This window comes from Phragmites australis, chromosome 7 (genome assembly GCF_958298935.1).
Source record: "Phragmites australis chromosome 7, lpPhrAust1.1, whole genome shotgun sequence".
NCBI classification, from domain to species: Eukaryota; Viridiplantae; Streptophyta; class Magnoliopsida; order Poales; family Poaceae; genus Phragmites; species Phragmites australis.
In genome coordinates this window covers 5,249,737-5,265,042 of record NC_084927.1, presented here as the reverse complement: position 1 = coordinate 5,265,042, position 15,306 = coordinate 5,249,737, and positions in this window count along the sequence as shown.

Here is a 15,306-nt window from a genome sequence, read left to right as displayed (position 1 = left end):
GATGGTCAGGACGTATCGTGCGAGCTGAGAGGTTCCGAGTTCGAGTGCCATGAACCGTATGTGCGCATATTTCGTACGAAAAATCGCGTGACTTGTGACTTGCACAGGCGTGGGGGTTCCTCATGTGCAATATATATATTTTAAATTTTTCCACCCCTAAAGGTTCGATTCGGTGCCCGACTATCACTACCAGCTGAAACCTTCAGCTGGCAGTGATAACCCCTTCACTGCGGGTCCGGGAGTCCCCGACTATCACTGCGCGTTGCCCACTGCCGACTCCAAAACCGGTAGTGAAACCCCTTTATGGGCTGACAGTGAAGTGGTTTTTTTAGTAGTGGCCCTATCAGTGTCGGTTGTGTAAAAACCGTGACTGAAGACGTATCAGTGCCGGTTGTTAAACTCCCACGTGCGAATAATGACTAAGCTGCTAAGAATCGACACTGATAGTTCATTTTCAGTGCTGGTTCGAGACACAACCGGCACATATGTGTCTGGACCCAAGATTTTGATACGCTCCTATTTTGGCTCTAGTGCTTACATCGGGCTTGAGTCCATAGCCACTCGTTCTCTCTTTATCTCTTCGCCGTGAATATCTTGTGTCTGCTGCTTTGACGGCGGCGGATGCTGCTTCTGCTACTGTGGCGATGGAGGCACTGGTTCGGGGGCGTGGCGGACAGGCTGGTGTGGGACATGGCCCTCAAGGTGCACGCATTGGGGGACTACTCCGTCGCCATGGTGTAGGCGAACGAGGCGCTCGAGGACCAGGCACAAGTGCTCGCGTCCCCGTCCGCTACGCTCGTCAGCGTGTACGACAAGCACTGCGGGCCTAAGGCCGCACGGTTCATCAATGCGTGCCTCTTCTCCCTCATCCAAGGTGAGTGATTGTGTTTCTTGGAGCGTGCTCCTCACGCTTATGCTTGTGCTTTGCTCTATTCGAGTTATTGCTAGATCGAGTTGCAAATAATTGATAAGCTTGATTCATCATGTCTCATCCTTCGACGATTGCGTTTTGATTCCCAAGATGACATTCCTGGCGTTTCTTCAGAGTTTGCAGCTGAGAATGGTGGTGGCCGGATTAGGTGCGGAAGCGAAGATTGAGGTGTAGTGATTTGCAATGGCTGTTTATTTGAGGTGTAGTGATTTGTTTGTCTGATTTCTTTGGAGAAATCGATTGTTTTGTGTGGAAAAACCAAATATTTGGGTGTAGAAATCGATTGCTTTGTTTGAGGTATAGTCGATGAGCTCGATTTAGGTACAGTAAAGATTTTTGTTCCTTGTTCTGATTGCTTTGCTCTCATGCATCAAAGCTTCGATCAGGCGAGCGGCGGAGCAATGCAGTGGAAGAGCGTCGGGGAGGAGGACAATGGAGGCGTGTGATGCCGTGGCGGAGCACGTCGATGGTACCAGCACCGAGCTGGCTCGATTTCTTTTTTTGGCTCCTGATCCACCTATCACTACCGGTTGGTGACTCAAACCGGCAGTGATAGTGGGTTCCTGTGCCGGTTGCAGAACATGCACTGATACTAGCCGAGTATCGGTGCCGAGTAAAAAATGCCAGTTGAAAAATTGGCACTAAAGCTGTTTTTCAACCAGCACACTTATACCTTTTTGCAGTGGTGTAAACATGGAATGTATAATTTTCGGTTTGCAGTAGCTGGAAAAGTCAGAGATCCCCAAGTTTTATATTGTTGTCAGTTGCAATGTTTTTCCATCCCTTCAAAAGTCTGTTGTATGTATGGTTGTTTCTAGTACGACAATCCACTTCCCAGCTGTTGTTATCATTCTGAAGTAACAATATTTTCTCGTGAAGTGGCAAGTAGACATCAGCATGTTCTGTGCATATGGTCTAGTAACATTGCAATAAACGTGTTTATTAATAGCAAGTAGAAATAAGTAAAAAAAATGGAAGATAAATCTCAGCAAATAGATATAATTACTGAGCTTACCATAACTCTTCCCCGTGAGCAAAATGAACAAATTCAGTTTAGAGTTTATCGTAGGTGATAAATATACAGACCCATGTTGAGCTACAAGATAAATAATGGATACTATAAATGATATCCTCGCTGAAAACCTGTGTATCATCACCCACGATTCCTAGATCCACCCCTTCAACAACCTCAGCTGCAGCAGCATCTTCCTCTGACTGAGTTCTAGCAACTGTTGTTAAAAGAGAATGACACCTTTAATAGCAAACCAATTGTTAATCTGAGCATTGTTTGTAGCTAATTGTAAAACGTTTTAACAATGGTGTCTGTTTCAAGAGAAAAACAAAGATTGTAAATTCAATCAAAAGGCTTAGTCTCTCAGGACTTCATAACGAAATAAGAGAACCTAATTAATCAGATATTCAGAAAAGCCTAAATATGTCTTGTATGTTGAAATATTTGGGGACTAACTTTCATCCATGGGAATTTTCTAATTAAAATTAGGAAAAAAACCTAACTTTACCTTACCTCTGTCTCCACCAGCCACCGAATCCCACTGTCCCCTGCTCGTACGCCACCCATGAAGAAGTAGAAGCTGCCGCCGGCCCACTGTCTCAGGTGGAAGCAAGTGCTACTCCTCGCGCTCCCCCTCCTATCGCTCCCTGTCTTTTACGTTGCGCGCGGTGCGCAGTTATAGCAGCATGCCACCAGTGGGGGAACTGGAGGAGGTCGGAGTACTCGAACAAACAATAGAACCATTTGGATCAAAATCGGGCATGATGGTATCTGTCTGTGATGCCTAACTTGTTTCTTGGCCTTCGATGTTGATGGAAAGACACTGCAACTTTTGTCAGTTGTTAGAAGATCATGCCCATGTACTCGTACTGTTGGCCTACAACCATCTACTCCATCAAAATTTAACTTCTCTAAGAATTACATAATCCAAGGTGAAAGAAATAGGCTGTGTAGGCCTATTAGATCTTAAACTTTAACCTAAACATCAAGATCACTAACTCTAATGATTGAACACTTATAAACATTAGTGCGGAAGCGTGAAGACTCACCGGCTTTAGGAGATACTATTAGGGCCTTGATTTGTCCGTGCAGTGGATGTGGCATGAGGAAGAGGATGTTGGCTCGCCGGCACATAGTCGTGGATGAATTTGTTGCTGGCCGTGCTGGAGCTGCAGGTGGTGGCGATGGCTATGGAGACAACGGCCTTCACCCTGTTTCTGTGCCTCTTAGAATCGTCTTAGGGTTTCAGTTGATGGGGCAGACAACCTCACGAGATTGCACAATGAGATACCGGCTCCCCCTCATCTTTATAGGCACATCACGATGGTGGGACCATAATCAATCTTGTTGGTTGTGCTTCCGATCAAAGCACATACCTAGGGACAGACTCCCCCCTCTTTTCTCTGTTCGGTTAGGAAACACGTTAGGTTGGTACTGAGATCAAATCCAACATACTCCCAATTGATCATAAGGTTAATATCATAAACTCACTCTTAATGAAACAGCACACCAAGGTAAAGCGTTACAGTAACTAATAAAATACCACTTAAACCCAAAAACCTATAGCATAGTACTCCATCTTGAAATGAATATTTGTTATGTTTAATGGGAGTTGGTTTGCTTTATGGTCATCTTATTCAGAATCATAGGCTTTCCAATAATCTCATGGCAGCAACATAATCACGAAAATTATAAGGTGGTAAGCCTTTAGTGAGCGGTGCCGCAAGCATTAATTTAGTATTTATATGCTTGACACTGATGGTTTAATTCTGAATTCTATCTTTCACAACATAATACTTAATGTTAATATAGTTGGTAGTACCAATTGACTTAGAAAAACTGTGTAAGTGGTTTTAAAATGTTGTCTACAACTCTTAATCCAGGTATTAAGTTGTATAGGCATACAACATGCCCAGTAGCCTCATAATATGCTACAAACTCAGTTTGCATCGATAATGATGCCGTAAGTGTTTGTTTGGGGTTTTTCTACGAAATAGCTCATCTGACGAGGGTGAGGATATAACATGTCATGGGTTTTTTTAGTATCCACGCAACTCACAAATGGATTGTTAAATATGAGCATGTAGTGCTTAATGTCTTGTGAACAGCGAATGACTTTCTCATTGATATTTGCCAAGTACCCCAGTTACGAAAACTAAATCAGGGCTCGTACAGAATGTTTCTGATAGCTGAAGCATAAGGAACTGACTTCATCTGATCAGTTTTATAAAGGTTCATCAGACATTGCATATTAAATGTCTCAAACTTATTACCCTTTACAATAGGATCAGACGAGATCGAGCACTTATACATATTGTATTTCTTTAGTACTTTGTCAATGTATGCCTTTAGACCTATCTTGGTGAATATCATTATAAAGGACGTAAAAACCTTCACCGAGATCCTTCTTATGTCTAAGGTGGTGAATTTTCTCCTTCTAAACTTTACTTGAATGTAGTTGTCAATTTACTTATTATTTTACTTTATTATGGTCAATCTCTTATCTTTGAGCATTGCTTTGAACCTTTTGACGTTTCCCTTAGAGTCACTCTTTGTTTTTAGACCTATTTTCAACCTATTATTTTGGCTCCGTCAGAAATTTCTACTAAGTTTCGTTCATCATTAGACCATTTAAGTGAATGTTCTTGATACGAGTTTGGAATTGTTGAGGCTTATCGTTAGGTGCTTCATTAGGAATTTCAGAAACCTAATGAGGACATCACCACCTTGAATACACACACCAATTCTTCTCAAGATGATTCCAAACCAGATGTGATACAAGGACCAATTACTCGAGCTAGAGCACATCAATTAAACTATTGGGTTCACTCCTTCCTAAGGTTTTATACGTCTGGTTTAGATAATGGAATTCTACCTAATTCTTGTGATTTACATGTGATCAAGAACTATGGAGAAGAGGGAGCAAGGAACACATTTACCCAAGATTCCTGTATAGGGTTAATCCCTGACAATGATTTCAGGATATGCTGGACAGTGGGTGCGTGAACGGTGTTTTAGGAGTTGGATGTGTGTGTCGACGGTGAACTCGGGGACACGGGGAGTTATATAGGTTCAGGCCTTCTGAAGGATAATATCCCTACGTCCTGTATGTTATGGAGGATCTCAGTTGATTACAGATAATGTTCTAGCTGGTTGCCAGACTTGATCTCTGTCTCTCCCTACAAACGGATCATCATCCCTTTATATAGTAGGGAGGAGGAGAACTTACATATGGGTCCAAACAGAAAACCTCTGTTCATCCTAATATTTAACCCAAACCATCATTACATAGGACAGCACATGCCCACTTGCTCTAAAGGCTCTATATATCCTATTGTCGTGCGCCACCGTGCTAGCCTGCAAAGTCCCACTCTGCAGCATTTAATGCTACGGAACGGAACAATGCCCTTCTGCGCCATCCCCGTCCACTTGCCTAGTCGGGCTGATGATGATGTCCCAATCATCTTGCGCCGTCGTGCCGGTCTACAACGTTCCACACCACAACATTTAATGCTACGAGACGGAACAATGCCCCTCTGTGCCATCCATGACTTCGCCCACTGGAGCTAGCGCCTGGAGAAGGAAAATACTTGAGTGGATGTCAATAAATGTGATTTGGACATATTGTGTCAAATCTGGCCCAACGACCAGTGGGGCTGGTCATAGGTTTATGCGATGGCGTAGGGAGACTGGTCGCGTAGGCATTATACTAGTCGCTGGAGCCATATCCTGGTCACATGATCGACCAGTTTTTGGAAAATATACACCTCTAGTTGTTAAGTCCTCGACAAGGCCCATTAGCCAGAGTACCCCTTTACTCAATACACCGATAGTAGCTCCTAAGCCTCCCCGTGACTGTGGTATGGCTTGGTCACACCACTTGGGACCCGGGCAAATATAGTTCGTCCAGGGAGTGGTCATTGACGCCGTCAGTCCTCAAAGTTCAACTTTGAACTTCGCGTCATGTGAGGAGGTTTAAGTGTCCTGAGAGAGAAGAGGGTATGAGAGAGAAATTGATTACCGCTGGACCTGAAGGACTCTTGGTTCCTTCTGTGCACCCCTAGGGTTTCAAGCGATTTGAATACCGCGCTGGTTAGGGTGCCGCTGAGGTCTTTTAAAGGACGAGTGTTTGATGGCCTTTCAATCCACCCCCTTGCCTTCCTTCTTACTTTCAGACCTCTAGTGCCTAGAGTCCATTCGTCTCTATCTCGTCTTGCGTTCTGCTCCGTTGCGTAGGCATGCCCTGAGGCCATAGCGTACTCCCCTCCTTCATTGACAGAGGGGTCGATGATCTTGTCGGAGGCCATGGCGTACTCCCCTCCTTCATTGCCAGAATGCCAAGGACAACTGTTACTTTTACTTTCCAAACGGGAAAATTGCTTCCTATGAATTGCTCGATACCATCAATTGTGGCGGCAACGATGGAAATGTTAAGATCAAAAGGAAAAATTGGGCATGATTAGAACATTATCATGAAGAAATATTTGCATGAAGATAACCCCGCATTGATCTAATTAAAATCATGCGAAAGTTCAATTCCAGTTCGTATCATAGTTGGGCAGAAAATGGGAAATAATCTTTAATAAATACATAAGTGGCACACAATTAACATCAACGCTGGTCAAAAAGTAATTATGGACATTCATAAATTAATCATAAAGATTCAGCACATGATCGCAAACAACATTGGTCAGTATGCAAATCATTGCCAAAAACAACATCAAAATTCTCCAAATAAATTTTCCTGTTGGTTCCAATTTATCCAGAGAAATATTCGTAAAATTTGGTGCATAAAATATCATAATTTCAAGCCATATTAGTTAATTAAACCAGTGCATAAAACATAAAATACTTTAACGAAATAATCTTAGATTTTGGTACATTAAATATTATTTATTTGGGCCATGATCATTAATAATTTCATGCATAAATAGAAAACCTTAAATTAACTGGAAAACATAAAAAATAGAAAAAGGCCCATAATCCTCAGAAAATCGGCCCTAGCCGGCCTCATTCTCTTTCGGTCCAGAAACCAGCCCATAAAGAAATGGCCCTATTTACTGAGCCAGCCCACTCATCATTGCCCGTCGGCCCATTATTGAACCAATGTGGCCATCTAGCCTGCTGTCACGTTGGCCCAATGCGCTTCTGTGAACACGCGGTGGCCCATCTGAGGTCTGCATCGGTCCAATCTGTATCGCACTCGCTCTCCGGCCTGAAGCAATGCAGGGAGATAATCTCGGCCATCCAAAAGCATCCGACGAATCAGCGTCATTTTCGCTTGAACAAACTGGCACCTTCCCCTGAAAACCCTATTCCCATTCCCCATCTCCACATGAAAAATACGGCGGCTGAGAGAGAGGGGCAAAATACAAAATTAGACAATATATGCGATTGTATTTAACGAAATAGACAACATATCGTCGTATTTACAATTTTAACATTCATATTCGGCACCTCGTTTACCGAAAATTAACTTTCGGTATATCGTACACCAAAAATACCATATTCGGCACACGGTGTGCCGAATATGGCACTGTAGCACCGTATTAGACATACGGTGTGAAAGATGAACAATACCGTGCATGAACAGTACAGCAGTGCGTTTTAATTTCGCTTTCTCTCTTTATCAAAACGGTGGTCTTTTGTTACTCCAAAAATTTTAAAACTTTTTTTACATATTTCATAACCATGTGCAACCTATTTTAATTGGATTCACCAAAAAAATCCTTTGTATAAAACTAAAATTCTCCAAAAAAAGACTACTTTTATAACTTGTAATAATTGTTAGTGTCTCAAATAAATTCCAAAAATCTAGAAAAATTCACCAATATTCCTCTTATGTGATGGAATAATTTCTAAAATTATTTCCAGCCCTCGTTTATATGATGAAAAAGTGAGTTCCTTTGTAATAATTTATTTAAATGAAATGATAAAAATGCATATAAATGAAGCATTACAAATGAACTCACTTTTTCATCATATAAACTAGGGCTGAAAATAATTTTAGAAATTAGTCCATCACATAAGAAAAATATTAGTGAATTTTTTGAGATTTTTGAGAATTTATTTGAGACACTAACAATTATTACAAGTTATAAAAGTAGTTTTTTTTTGAGAATTTTAGTTTTAAATATACAAAGAATTTTTCAATCCAATTAAAATGGGTTGCACATAGATTATGGACACGTAAAAAAAGTTTTAAAATTTTTAGAGTAACAGAAGACCACCGTTTTGAAAAAGAGGGAAAGCGAAATGCAAACGCACTGATGTTACTGTTCATGCGCGGTACTGTTCATTTTCGGCATATGCCGAAAATGCCACTGTAGCCCATTTTCGACACACCGTGTGCCGAATACGGTGCTACAGTGCCATATTCGGCACAACGTGTGCCGAATATGGTATTTTCGGTGTACGGTGTACCGAAAATCAATTTTTGGTAAATGAGGTGCCGAATACGAATGCTAAAATTGTAAATACGACGATATGTTGTCTATTTTGGTAAATACGATCACGTATGTTATCTAATTTTATATTTTAGCAGCGATAGAGAGCTACCACCATCGGCCGCTAGCAAGAAAGATAGAGGGACATAGAGAGTGGCGATGGCGAGCCACTGCCGCTGGCTGCCCCTGAGAGAAGAAGGAAGGGGTGCGATCGAGGGCCCGACGGGTGCTAGAAAAGGGCAAACAACCTTACTGTATGCCTTCCCTCTGCAGGGAGGCATCGGACGGCTCCACCCCGTCGCCAGGACCCAGAGACCGCCGTCTCTCCCCCAGGACACGTGCCGTCGCCCAGCAATGAACGGTGCCCCGTTACGGGACAGGGTGTAACACCCTGTCTGCCAGGCTACGGGAGGTGCGCTAGCTGGACAAATTCTGGCCGGTCCTAGCCAAAAAGTATGATGGCTCGACCAACCCGGAAGAGTTCCTACCGATCTACACCACCATGGTGCAGGACGCCGGAGGACATGGGAAGGTTATGGCCAACTACATCCCTACTGCCCTAACTGGTTCCGCCCAGTCTTGGTTGATGAATCTCCCCTGCGGGTCGGTTCACTCTTGGGAGGACCTGTGCGACCAGTTCGTCACCAACTTCCAGGGAACCTACGCCCAACCAGGGGTCGAGGACGACCTGTATCAGGTCTGATAGCGACAAGATGAGTCGTTATGAGACTACATCTGGCGCTTCACTGAGCGTCGGAACACCATTCTGAGGATCACGGGAGAATCCGTGATGATAGCATTCAAGAGGGGGGGTCAATGACCAGAAAATGGTCAAGAAGGTGGCCACCCAGGTAATCCGAAACACCATCGAGCTCGCGAACAAATGCGCACGGGCCGCTGAGGCCTGGGAGTGGCAGATCGACTCCAGGTCACGCCCGGCGTCCGACCGGTCTGCCTCTTCCAAAGGAGCTGACTAGAAAGACAAGAAGAGCAAGCGGAAGGCCGGACCTCCCGAGGTCTTGGCAGTTGAACAAACCGGCCTTACACGCTAATGCTTCGAAAAGAAGGACGGGAAAAGGGTCGGGGCTACTGCCCGATCCACCGTACAGATGCCCACGATCTAACCGAATGCAAGGTCATACGAGGCATCATCGACCAGGAGCTCGGAGAGCGCAAGCACAAACGATGAAGACCAGGCTACCCCCGACCAGTCGGCGCTGGGGTACCAGTAGGCCGATCACATGGTCCATCACATTTTCAGAGGGGCCGTGATATATTCCTTTAATAGGAATACAAGTCGGTGGTCCGGGAAGTGTGGGCAACCACATCAGACCCGAGCCCACGCCTCAAGTGGTCGAAGGTCCCTCTCACCTTCAGCCAGGTCGACCATCCGGCATGCATCAGGCGCCCTGGTCACTACCCCATCGTAGTTGAACCCACGGTACAGAACATCCGGCTTGGCCACGTGCTCATCGACGGTGGGAGCTCGATCAACCTTCTCTTCATTGATGCACTGGACGCCCTGCAAATTCCGAGAAGCTCACCCCGGGCTCACCTTTCTTCGGGATCACCCCAGGCTCCTCGGCCAAGCCGCTAGGACAAATCAAGCTACCGGTCACCTTCGGCTCGCCAAGTAACTTCAAGACCGAAAGAGTCCTCTTCGATGTGGCCGACTTCGGGACTGCGTATAGCGCGATCCTCGGGCGACCGGCAATGGTCCAGTTCATGGCCATTGCTCACTACATGTACCAGGCAATCAAGATCCCTGGGCCAACAGGGGCCATCACTGTTGCTAGCAACACCAAGACAGCCCTGCACTGCGACAAAAGGAGTCTCGACATGGTCGAGCTAATTCCCGGGTCGCAGCCTGAGACCGCTGAACCCAGCAGACGGCCAGTAAAAGTCCAGTTGTCGCCAGCCTAGACGATCGACTCAAAGCAGTAAGCCTGGACGACACCAACCCGACTAAGACAGTCCAGATTGGGGCCTCGCTGGACCCCAAATAGGAACTCGCGCTCATCACCTTCCTCCGGGTGAACGTGGACGTCTTTTCATGGGGTCCGTCTGATATGCCCAGAGTCCCCAGGAATGTGATCGAGCATAAGCTATCTATACGGTCGGACGCACGACCCGTCAAGCAGAAGGCACGTTGGTTCACAGCCGACCGGAAGGAAGCACTTCGACAGGAGATCGACAAGCTCCTGGAGGCAGGCTTCATCTGGGAGGTGCAGTACCCAAAATGGCTGGCTAACCCAGTCATGGTCTGAAAGCACAATGGTAAGTGGATGATGTGCGTCGACTTCACCAACCTGAACAAGGCATGCCCGAAAGATCTTTTCCCCCTTCCCCGAATCGACCAGCTAGTTGACTCAACTGCCGTCAGCGACCTGTTATGCTTCTTAGATGCCCGGTCAGGGTACCATTAGATTAGCATGTGTAGGGGGGATGAAGAAAAAATGGCTTTTGTTGCACCCTTTGGGGTCTTTTGTTATGTAAAAATACCTTTTGGCCGAAAAAGCGCCGGCGCCACTTACCAACGGTGCATTCAACTCATTCTCCGACCACAGCTCAGGAGAAACGTCAAGGCATACATGGACGATGTGGTCGTCAAAAGTCAGATCAAGACACACCTGGTCGCTGATCTCCAAGAAATATTTGATAATCTTCGAAAGTATCGCATGAAGCTGAACCTGGAGAAGTGTACATTCGGGGTTCCGTCAGGAAAGCTGCTGGGATTCCTCGTATCTCATCGGGGGATTGAGGTGAACCCTGACAAGATCAGACACATCGACCAGATGCGGCCGCTGACCAGGTTAAAGAAAGTTCAGAAACTAACGGGATGCATTGCTGCTCTGAGCAGGTTCATCTCAAGGCTAGGGGAAAAGGGACTGCCACTCTTCAAACTCCTAAAGAAAAACGACTGCTTCCTGTGGACACCGGAGGTGGAAATAGAATTCCAAGAACTCAAAAGGTACCTCTCCACCCCTCCCATACTAACCGCACCTCGGCCAAATGAGGAGCTCTTGCTCTATGTTGCCGCGACACTACAGATCGCAAGCGTGGTTCTGATCGTCGAGCGAGAAGGCCTCCGGTGACCAGTGTACTACGTCAGTGAGGTCTTACATGACGCCAAGGCTTCGTACCTAGAGGCTCAGAAACGGCTGTACGTCATCATGATAGCCTCTCACAAGCTCAGACACTACTTCTAGGATCACAAATCAAGGTGATTTCCTCATTCCCAATTAGGGAAATTCTCCATAATAGAGGTGCAACAGGGAGAACAACAAAGTGGGCAGTAGAGCTCGGGGGATTCGACCTCTAGTTCGTCCCTCAAACTTCTATCAAGTCTCAGGCGTTGGCTGATTTTGTAGCCGAATGGTTGTCCTTCGAGCCCGAGTAGGTGCAGCGACTGGAGGCGGACGAGCACTGGACCATGCATTTCGACGGGTAATTCACACTAAAGGGAGCTAGAGCTGGGGTGGTTCTGACCTCACCCACTGGTGACATCCTCAGGTAGGTCATTCGATTGTATTTTCCAGCCACTAATAACACTGTTGAATATGAGGGCCTCTTGTACGGAATGCGAGCAGCCTCCACACTTGGGATTAAACGACTGCTAGCAATAGGGGACTCGCTACTAGTCGTAAACCAAGTGCAAAAGAAGTTTCAAAGCTTTAACCCGACAATGATAGCATACCTCACCGAACTGAGAAAACTAGAGCGACGCTTCATCGACTTTGAGGTCAAGCATGTCCCTCGTAAGGACAACTTCCTAGCTGATGAGCTGGCTCGTCTAACTTCTTCTCGAGAATCTATCCCGGTCGAAGTCCTTGAATAAAGAGTCTCATTGCCATCCACCGCAGTCTTGGGCCAAGGTGAAGGGGATGCTCCGCTCGAAAACGGAAAACCCGAGGCAACACCTTTGGAGCAACGCCTCCTTCGGTGCCGTTGACCTTGGGCGACCATCATTTGGTCGCCCTGCTTGGTTCGGGTATGACCTGGATGGATCAGATCTTGGACTACCTTCAGAACCGAGCAGTCCCTAATAATGATGAGTCAACAGAAAAGGTCTCGTGGCAAGCCCGTAGAGACTCCTTGGTAGAGGAACGCCTCTACTGCTGAGGGAGTAATGGCCTCTTACTGAAATGCATCACTCAGGAAGAGGGGAGCACAGTGCTCTCTGATATCCACAGAGGCATATGTGGTAGCCACACTTCATACTGCACCCTGGTCGGAAAAGCATTCCAGCAAGGATTCTATTGGCCCACTGCCCTCCAGGATGGCCGCGAGCTGGTGAAACGGTGCGAGTCGTGTTAGTACCACGGCCGAAATACCAACCTACCAGCCCAGGCACTGCAAACCATACCACTCTCTTAGCCTTTCGCTGTCTGGAGGCTCGATATCGTGGGACTGTCCCCTAAAGCCTCAGGCGGTTTTGAGTTCCTGTTCGTGGCAATCAACAAATTTACTAAGTGGATCGAGGCTGAACCCGTCAGGAAGATCACCACCACAGCAACGATTAAGTTCATACGAGGGCTGGTAGTACAGTTTGGCAGTCCAAACCACATAATCATGGACAACGGAACTCAATTCTCTAGTAGTGCTTTCCAAGACTAATGCGAGGAAATCGGGACCAAGGTTTGCTATGCGTCTGTGGCTCACCCCCAAAGCAATAGACTAGTCGAGAGGGCAAATGGGATGATACTGCAAGGGATCAAAACTCGAGTCTTTGATAGGCTTAAAAGCTATTCAAGACGTTGGGTGGACGAACTCCCCACAGTACTCAGGTTGCCATGGACAACCCCCAACCGGGCCATAGCCAAAACCCCTTTCTTCTTGGTCTTTGGCACGGAATCCATGCTCCCCTCTGAAATCGCCCTCCAGTCACCCCGAATCAACAACTACTCGGACGATGACCAAGTGGCGCAACGAGAGGACAACATAAACCTGATCGAAGAGTTTCACGATCGTGCTCTAATTCGAGCCGCCTGGTATCAGCAGAGCCTCAGACGCTACCACGACCGAAGGGTACGACAACGAACACTGGCCGTAGGTGACCTCGTCCTTAGGCAAATTCAGAATAAGGCCGGTCGGAATAAACTCTCCCACAAATGGGAGGGACCCTACAAAGTGGTCGATGTCACCCAACCTGGTGTGTTCAAGTTAGCCATGGAAGACATCCGTGAATTACACAACTCCTGAAACATCACCCTGTTACGCAAGTTCTATGTGTTGGGCCGCTCGTAAATGGGCCTATTTTATCTATTTTGTATGACCTTCCAGACGAGCATGGAATACGACCTGTAAGTTCTCAAATTCAAAAAACCAGACTCCCTGTTTTGCATGACCTCCCGACCAGCAACGGACTCCCCGCAAATTTGTCCTCCGACCACAGCGCGCGACCACGCTTGACGACCACTACCAAACCTAGTGACCAGGGAGCCAAACAACCAGGCGGCCAGAGACCCTAGAACAGTGTGAAGCCCCATCCCATATTCTCACGTGATAACAGGGGTACGAGCGGCCGGAAATATGACGACAAGGCCACAAGTCCTCACTCAAGCCGAGCGCTGGTCGCCACCGACGGACTTGTCGAGCTATGGCCGTTCTACACGCCAAGAACCTCACTAGAGAGTAGGATGGGACAAGTAGAGCCAATTCTCCGCATCAACACCAGGAAAGTGTTCCCGAAAAATTCCAAGCAGTGATCCAGGCCAATCCATCCGAAAAGCCGCGGGACTCCGTTTTTGTCCTCCGACCATCGGCAGGGCCTTGGAAAGGGAACAGAATAAAGATGGGCACCATAAAACCCCAGCATTTTTCATTCATAAAGAGGATAGGTTACAAACCGGTTGGTTACATCTAGTCGGGCTAACTATCCTACTACATGCTTGCCCTATCCTCCCTAGCTCGAGCAACTAGCGCGTAGTTGACAGAAGGGGTCCACTGGACTCTCGCCTCTATATGCCCCTAAACGAGTCAAGGAACCTCTTATACTCCTACCTGGAATGACAGCTCACCACTTCGGGGATCGGACGACAACCTGCATAAGGGCCAGGAAGGGTGGCAGATGCAAAGGCCCTACTGGAGCTACTAACCAGCTCTGGCGCATCCCGAGGATCTCCCTTCCGCTTCATCTCCGACTCTTCCTCTTTATCCCTCTCCTTCTCCAGAAGGTCCCAATCGATCCCCTCCTCGTCATCCGAAACATCGATGACCTCGGCCGATGGATCCACCCGGGCGGGAGAGCGAGACGGACCGACAGGAGGCAGCCTTCTTTGGAACGGAAGCTTGATGGTCACCCGGTTCAATCTTGTGAGTATCGGCTTTGATCTTGCAAAATGTGACCGCGGCAAACTGCGCATCCGAAAGCACCACGGCAGGTGGATCCAGAGCTAGGGGCAACTCCCCCTTCGCCGGATCATCCGAGATCGTCAACCTCTCCGGCGAGAAGGGAGGAGAGCACGCCATGGCCTCAGGGTCTGCCTACACTACGGAGCTGAACGCGAGACGGGATAAAGAATTGGACTCTAGGTGCAAAAGGCTTGAAGGAAAGAAGGAATGCAAGAGGAGGACTCGAAGGACCCTCAAACACCATTACTTTAAAAAGACTACAGCGGCATCCCAACCAACACAGCATTCAAACAGCTCAAAACCCTAGGGGGCATGCAGAAAGAACCAAGAGTCCTTCAGGTCCAACGGCAATAAATGTGCCTCCCCTTTTTTCTCTCTCCCAGCACACTTAAACCTCCCCCTGTGATGCTGAACTCAAAGTTGAACTTTGAGGACGAACGATGTCAATGACCACTCCTGGGGAGAACTACATTTGGCCTGGGACCCAAGTGGTAGGATCAGGCCGAACCGCGATCACGAGGGAGCTTAGGGGCTACTGTCGGTGTATTGAGTAAAGGGGTACC